Raw genomic sequence first — 8,366 nt, 5'->3', positions numbered from 1 at the left:
AGCAACTGGGGGCATTCTGAGCTCGACTGATGGGAGAGGGCGCAGATTGGAGAGCATGAGTGGGGTGGGCGAAGGCAGCTAGTTGAGCCAAGCGCAGGTAAGTGGCCCCAAGGGCTAGACGGACAGGCCGCTCAGTGCGGCTCTGGGAGCAGAGAGGGGGCGCTTAAAGCCAACAGATGGCGCAGGCTCACCTAGGCCAGGCGCCCGCTCGCTCGTTCTAGCTTCCCGGGAGCGTTTCCCCGTTCCGCCGGAGACGCGGGGCCGGCGGGAGGCGGGCCAGGCCCCTACCCCTCTTCGGGACAGGGAGGCTCTGCGGAGCACGGCTCCGGCACGCACCTGGGGCCGCTTCCTCCTGCTTCCTCCTTGCCCGATTGGAGGATTCGTCGAGTTGCCACAGCAGCCGGTGCCATGACATCGGCAGAGGGCAGCTTCGCCAGTACTGAAATATACACGCCCTGAGCGCCTGGCCGGGCTTCGCAACGCTTCCGGGGGTCCGAGCGGGGCCAAGGGGGGCGGGTTCAGGGATCCTGGCGCCCATGGTGAAGGAGGGTGGGCGACGGGGCGCGGCCGGGCGGGCGGGGGCTGGGCTAGGCGGGAGGTGAGGGAGGGAGCGTCAGGAGGCGGGGTCTGGGTGGCGGGGGCCGAGCAGGGCGGAGGAAGCGAGGGAAAGTTGATCGCGGACTTGAGCTGCGGAGACGGCTCGGGAGAGAGGGACGCGGGCTGCGGGAGCGATGCTTGGTGAGAAGACGCGTCCGACGGCTACCGGGCGCTGAGCCGGGCGGGGCGGGGCGGGGCGGGGCGGGGCAGCCCGGCCCTGGGCATGGATCGCAGGGGTGCCGAGCCTCGGGACGATTGGGGTGTGCGTCGCCTGAGCCCGCTGCGCGCCTGAAGTTGCGGCCCGCAAGCGGCCAACAGCGAGCAGACGGCCCAAGGGGACCCCGGAGCGGCCAGCACGCCGCGGATGAGCCTTCGCGCCGGCAGCGAGACGCGGCGGTGGTCAGCACCCGAGCGGGCGGCCTGCGGGGGCCGATCCAGCGGAGAGCAGAGCCCAAGGCGCGGCGCGGCGCCGCTCCGCACACGCACACGGTACCAAGAGCCGCGCATCGCCCCTTCCCTCCCCGCTTCCCTCTCCTCCACGCCGTTCACCCGCCACGCGGTGGGAAAGTTGGAGCCGTGGGGTTGCGACCGCAGGCGCTGAACCACTTGTTCTTGGCGCGGCCATCGCCCGTGGCGGGCGCCCGGGACCTCCTTCCATCCCGGGCCCCTAGCCAGCATTCTGCGTCCTGCTCCGAGCCCGCGGTCGGACGCGCGGCAACTTTGATTCCTGGGAACTCGTATTTCCTCCGCGTTGGCCTTGGGAGGAAAGGCACTCCACTCCCCACCCCGGGTCCTGGACCCGCGAACATTCGAGCGCTTTGCTTTCCGCCCCTCAGAGAGGGTCTGGGTCTAGGGTGGGGAGAATTTCGGGGGCAAAGAGGGCGTTGGGATCCGATCCCCTCTCCTTCTGCGCCCTGGGTCCCCTTTTGGACAGTGGAGACGGGGTGGGGCATACCCCCACCGCGGGCTAGGCATCGGCACTGGAGGGACCTAAAGTCACGTAGCTCTCCCCTCCCCTCGTCGCCTCTCAGTGCCCGCGAGAGACCTCAGAGGACTCCTGCAACCTCCCCAGTCCGGTCCGGCTATGGGAAGAGGCGCCCTTCGCGGAGCAGGGAGTCTTGTGCGGCTCGCCCTTTACCTCCCCAATCCCCGTGCAGGCCCGCCACGGGCCGTGCTGGTTGTCCCCAGGGACTTGCGCTCAGGGGCGCAGCCCGTGCCTTCCCTGCAGGTCAGCCCGGGACGCGTGCAGAGCCCGTGCGTTCCAAGGTGGTGGCGGCACCAGCCGGCGGGCACTCAGTGCCTTGCTTTCCCGGACCGGACACCCAGAGCGGCTGCCTCCGTGCCTCGGGCGGAGATCCTGTGCCCTAGCCGCCGGCCACCGCCCTACTGCGACTCCAGCCCAGAGCCCTTGCGCCGTCAGCGGCCCACTGGGGGCAAATTAGCCTTTCCTGGGTATAGCACGCCTCACCCTCCCCAGTAATTCGGAAAGCAGCGCCTGCTTCTTTTCCATACTTTGCCCTCTCAGACAAGAGCAGGCGTTGACCCTTACCTTTCAGCCACTTAGCAAGTACCCCCACCCCAATGTGGATTTTGAAATAAGCTGGAGACGCCCAGGAGAACTCTTGTGTGTCTGTGTGTGTGTGTGTGTGTGCGTGTGTGGCGTGTTGGGTGGAGCCTGACTGTTGCATAGGGGAGAATTAGGCTGCATGGGGTGGGGTGGGCTTGAAGAGCTGGCTGGTGCCAGGTGAGAGGTGCTGATGAGTCAGCCCGTGGTGGGGGAGAGTGGACTTGGAGTTAATGTTTGGTTCATGGTGCAAGGGTAGGTGCACTGCAGTCAGCACCTATGAGTGTGGTCAGCACCTATGAGCCTGGGGAACCAGATGTCACTCTGCTGCAGAGGGGGCTGGGAGAGGCCCCTTAGCTGGGGGAACTGGGATGCTTGGTGGTGTCTGGGGAAGGTGGGAAGGCAGAGTGCCTGAAAGGCAGAGAGGGAGAGTACCCCGTGGGCTGGAAAGGTGGCACTACAGAAGTGACTGGTGTGACAGGGAGGCTCTGCTCTGGGTGGTAGAGAGCTAAGAGGGTGTGGGAGGCCCAGAGATGACATCCTGGCCTCATCTGGGCTGGGGCCCCATACACGTCTCTCTCCGCCTTCCTGACCCCCCAAACAGCTGGGCTTCTCACATCTGCTTACCAAAAGGCTTGATTTGAAGGTTATGTTGGTGAATGGTCCTGGTTGCCTCCAACATAGCTCCTCCACCCAGCAAGGGACCTTACCTGCAAATTCACCATTTGAAGTTCATTTTCTCGAGCTTAGTATTTTAAAGGGTGCCTTTCTGAAGTCCTAATTTAAAATGCACATACTTCTGGGAGGTGAAGGTCTAGTAGAGCCTTGCTACCCTGAGTGTGGCCTGTGGACGTGCGGCAGCAGCATCACCTGGGAGCTTGTTAGAAAGACAGTTGCACTCTACCCCTGACCTCTTGAATCAGAATCTATGTTTGACAAGATCCTTGAGTGATTTGTTTTCTCAGTAAAGTTTAAGAAGCCCTGGTCCATAGTACCTTCTCGGGAATGAGCATTTCACAGCCCCTTGGTGCAGAAAGAGTGTCGAAAAGGGCAGTGGATAAGAATGTAGGTTTGAGAATGAGACTGGAAGTTCTTTTCCTGGAGATTTATGGTAGGGTTGGGTCCACAATCCACTGCTGGCTCCTTGTGGGTATTCCCTGCTAATGCCAGGAGGGTATCTGTGTTTTAGGGATCTTTAGACAGATTCAAGTAGCAGCTCAGCTTTCCGTGCAATTGAAACATTACCACGTGTGAGGCATATGGGCAGTAGGAAGTGGGCAGAGGGGGTAGGGTTGTGGAAGCCGGATAAGCTGCTCTGCCTCTAGGAGGCCTGGGGCTGGGTAGATGTTGTCCCTTAAGGGGAAAGAATTAAGTAACTGTCCTCCACTTCATCTGTCCCTCCCAAATGGGTGGAATGACCCACTGATCACACCTCTTCGCGGCCCTCAGGACTTACGCAGAGGGAGCTGCGGAAATGCTAATTTGGGGTAGCCCGCAGAGGAGATGATAACAACCAAGCTCCACTCGTAGCCCCCCTCCACCAGCCCAGGCTGGACATCCCATTTCTGATGCCCTGGTGCCATGGGAGGTCCCTAGCTCCGAGGAGGAAGGATGATGCCAAGGCACCGTGGCAAGGCACCACTCCTGGTCCTATGGAGGAACAATGGTGACCCTGAAGCCATCAGGGCTGGCCTCATAGTGGAGATCTGAAGGACTGCAGAGGAATTTGGATCAGAGCCTTGGTGAGGCCAGTGGTATCACAGGTGAAAAGTCATGGCATGACTCATGCACCCCAGCCCTGCCAAAAGAGGACTGCCCTTCCTCTCTGCTGGCCTCTTGGCCAGGGGCAGAGCGGCAAGGTGGAGCCGTGGGAGGGCACGGATCAGCATGGCCATGGGCCTAACAGACAGTGATGCTCATGTGAAAGATTCCTTCATTGGTGAGTTCAAAAGCAACTAGGTCAATAAAAGTCCTACTGTTTCCTAGGACCCTCAGGTTTAAAAAAGAATGCAGTTTTACAATGTAAATGTGGTTTCTTTTTAAGTTAATTTAATTGCCTTTGTTCATTTCTTTTGATTTTGAGCCTTGCTTTGAGTTTTCCTTGGCCCTGGGCAGTCTTGTTTGTCCATTTAATAGGTGAGCAAGGTCATTCATTGAGTTGGACCCTGCCGCATGGGTTATTTCAGGATGGGATTATCTTGCCTCCAGTGGAAAAGAAGTGGGGACGGGATCGGGCCCTTCTGTGCTCTAGCCTCCTGCACCTGTGTGGGTGATACCATCAGTCAGGCCTTCACGGACCCTGGCATGGGGGTGGGGTGGCCTCTCCAGCTGGGCCTCCCTCCCTCACTGCCCTTCCGTCGCACTTTTCACTACTCTGCAGTGGTCTGGCCCCTCACTAGACAGTGAGCTTCTTCAGCACAAGCTGTATCTTCTTGCTCCTTGTATCCCCAGGGACTGGTGCTCAATCACCGTCCATTGACTAAATGGCTATTACATTGGCATTTGGTGTGCCTATAACCAGTTTCAACTACTCACGTTGGTTCCTTTCAAGACTGGGTAGCTAAAGCCCATCTTCCTGTATTCTGGTGTCTAGGCAAATGCCCTTGGAGTAGAGATCTCAAACTCACACGCCCAGAGGGGCGAGGAAGCTGACCAAAGACTAAAGCAGCACCAAATATAAGACAATAGGGCGCGGTGGGGACCGCGGAGAACGGAAGAGCACAGGCCCCAAGTAAAAGGCACAGCTGTAGTCAAAACCCACCTATACGGCAGAAGTCAAAATGATGGTTACTCCACGGCGTGATGACTGGGGCTCAAGGGGTGCTTCTGCAGTGCTGGAAATTTCCATACCTCGATCTGCATATCTACAATAGTGGTGAGTGATCATTTATGCAGAAGAGTCAATTCAGAAGAATTAGAGCATTTATGGAGATAAATAAAACCATATTTATTTTGGTTCAATAGGAAAATAGCCTTATTGAATTGCATAAGGCAGAAAATGCATATTCTTACCAACTTTATTGACTAGAAGGGTGTCAGTGAGAAACTTGGCATATTTAAGAAGTAGCCACATGGAGATGGCTTTCTAGCCTTTCACTGTGAAATCTAATCTGGTTCTGTCTCGGGCAGCGGGACGGGCTGCGGCTGCTGCTCCTTGCTGGGTGTGGATTTGGGTCTCGGCGTTCGTGCTCTTGGGGCTCTGTGTTACCTCGTCAGTGAAAGTCCGTGTGGCTCAGTGTATGGCCGGGAGATCGGGACTCTTAGACATCTGTCCTCAGCCCCTCGGGCCTCAGGCGGTGACACGGAGAGTGACACAGCAGGCTTGGGCTTAGCGTTCGTATTTTTGATCTTTCCTTTGCATGGTCTGAAACCTCACGCAAGAGTCGGTTATTATTATGATCGTAAGCCTGTTCCCTTCATGATTTTTGTGAGGCGGCTTGGAGGCAGACAGAGCTGGAGTTGAATGCTAGCTCTTGTACTCCTGAGCGCTGAAGCCTTGCCCAGGCCTTAGTTTTCTCAGTGGTTAAATGGGAATAATTTCCAATTATATCGTAGGCTTGCTGTCAGCAGTAATCAGAAGAAAACTCTACAGAAGCCTTTTGTGCAGGGCCTGGCACACGGTACACGTGCAGAATGTAAGAGCTTTTATTATTATCCCTTTAGATTCAGTCACACGTTAGGCATATTGTATTCAAGCAAAGAAGTGAAACCTCCCCTTATTTTGAGAGCTGGACAATCTATAGGTTCATAAATTGAATTCTGCCTAAAGATGTGTGTGTGTGTGTGTGTGTGTGTGTGTGTGTGTGTGGTCGTGGTCTTTCATTTTGCATTACACATTTAAAGAAAAAAACAGCATTTTCATAATAAAAATCTAGATATTGACATTTCTGGCTGGAACCGGCAGCACTGGGTCTGTGTTCCCAACTGGCAGTGATCCGTTGGGGCTGAGTTGCAGCCGCCCCTTTTATTTATTTGTGTTTTATTTAAAATTTTTTTGATTGAGGATTACATACATACAATAAGGTAAACAGCTCTTAAATGAAAGTGGCGGATTTTTGCATATGTGTGCACGTGTGTAACCCCAGCTGGATCGGATGCATCCCTCGTGCCTTGGCAGGGCTCCCTCAGGCCCCCTCCTGCTCCAGAAGTAACCACTATTCTGACTTCGCTCTGACTTGTGTCACACATGTGAGTTTTGCAGGTGAGCTTACAACCTTCAGTTCTCCACAGTCTCCACCGTTGCCTGTCGTCTCACATTTGACCCTGCTTTACTCATTTGCACTGAATCTTGGCCCCTTTAGCCATTTGAGTTTGTGACCCGCCAAGGGCTGGAAGGGTCCTTAGAGACTAGCTGGACGTACCATGTTACAGCTGCGGAAACTGAGACTCACAGTTGGGGAGTGGGCTTATTCCAGACCCTCTCCCTGGGTGAGGTGGGCCTGGGTGGTGGCCAATCAAGGGCAGAGCCTGGCTTCTCCCACCCCAGCAAGAGGCCAGGCAGACCCCCATCTCTTGGAGCCCAGCAGCCCAGGGCCTGACCCTGCAATCACAGTCACCCAGAGCCTCCCACAGGCTGATCAGCCTAAGAGGGAGGGAGTCTGTCCTGGAGATGCATCTTCCCCAAGGCAGGCTGTTAGCAGCACTGCCTTCCTCTTTAAAGGCCACGCTCCATTTGGAGAGGACCTGCAATCCATTTGTGACAAGGGCCCTGTGTACCACCTTGATTGTGTCTGTTTCTGAAAGAAGACTGTAATTTGGGAGCCAGTGAAATCAAGGGAGGGAAGTAGAAGAGAGAGCAAGAGAGAGAGAGGGAGGGAAGAGAGAGAAAACAAAAGGGGTGTCTGGGACCATGTCTGGGTCTTCATTTGTAGCCCTGGTCCCGTCCCCAAGAAATGCTGGCTTCCCTGGGACTCAGGTCAGGGTGGGCTGGGTGCCTCCAAGGACCACCCTTTAGCTCTGCCCCTCTTTTCTTCTGCTCTTTGCCAACAGAGCTAAAAGCCTCGTCATCCTGCCCCAGGCTTACCCAGGGCTTCACTCTCCAGCCCTCTGCATCCCTTCTCTGGCTCTGACCTGCCTTTGCCCTAGGAGGAGGCTGATTTTGCCCTTTTCTCCTGGGGCCAAGAGAGCTGATATTATCTCCCGGGAGCAGTGGTGACAGAACTCTAAGCCAGGCCTCTCTCTGCCCCTTCTACAGACGCCTGAAGCTTTGTCTTAGGAGCGGCATGGGTGGACTGCCACAGGAAAACCAGCACATACTGGATAGTGGGGCAGGAGGTCCTTCCAAACCCATCCTCCTTGTGTTTTAGGGTCCCACATCCACTGCTGGTGAGACCTTTCATTCAGGCATTCAGTCAACCAATACAGAGCATCACCTGTGTACCAGGCTCTGCCTAGTAGGTGGGGATTCATGATGAGTGTCTAGAGCAGTGCTGTCCAGTAGAAATATAATGCAGGCCACAGATGCAAGTCACATATGTAGATTTAAATTTTCTGGTAGCCACTTTAAAAAACTTAAAAGAAATAGGTGAAATGATTAAAAAAATTTTTATTATTTTTTTTAATACAGCAGGTTCTTATTAGTTATCTATTTTATACATATTAGTGTATGTATGTCAGTCCCAATCTCCCAGTTCATCCCACCAGCCCCCCCACTGCTTTCCCCCCTTGGTGTCCATACGTTTGTTCTCTACAGCTGTGTCTCTATTTCTGCCTTGCAGGCTGGTTCGTCTGTACCACTTTTCTAGATTCCACATATATGTGTTAATATACGATATTCGTTTTTCTGACTTGCTTCACTCTGTATGACAGTCTCTAGCTCCATCCACGTCTCAGCAACTGACCCAATTTCATTCCTTTTTATGGCTGAGTAATATTCCATTGTATATATGTACCACATCTTCTTTATCCATTTGTCTGTCGATGAAGAAATAGGTGAAATGATTTTTGATAATCTGTTTTATTTAACCCATTATATCCAAAATATTATCATTTAACATATAATCAGTGTAACAAACTATTGATGAGACATTTACATACTTAAAAAAATTAAGTCTTTGGAATTTGGTGTGTTTGGCATTTACAGCACATCTCAATTTGGACTTGGCACATTTCAAGTGTTCGATGGCCACGTGTGGCTGGTGGCTACTGTATTGAACTGGGGGAGACAGATAATAAATACACACCCAAGACAATCGCAGATGGTCAG

This window comes from Delphinus delphis, chromosome 16 (assembly GCF_949987515.2).
Source record: "Delphinus delphis chromosome 16, mDelDel1.2, whole genome shotgun sequence".
In the NCBI taxonomy this organism is placed as follows: domain Eukaryota; kingdom Metazoa; phylum Chordata; class Mammalia; order Artiodactyla; family Delphinidae; genus Delphinus; species Delphinus delphis.
Note: the sequence above shows the minus strand (reverse complement) of the source record.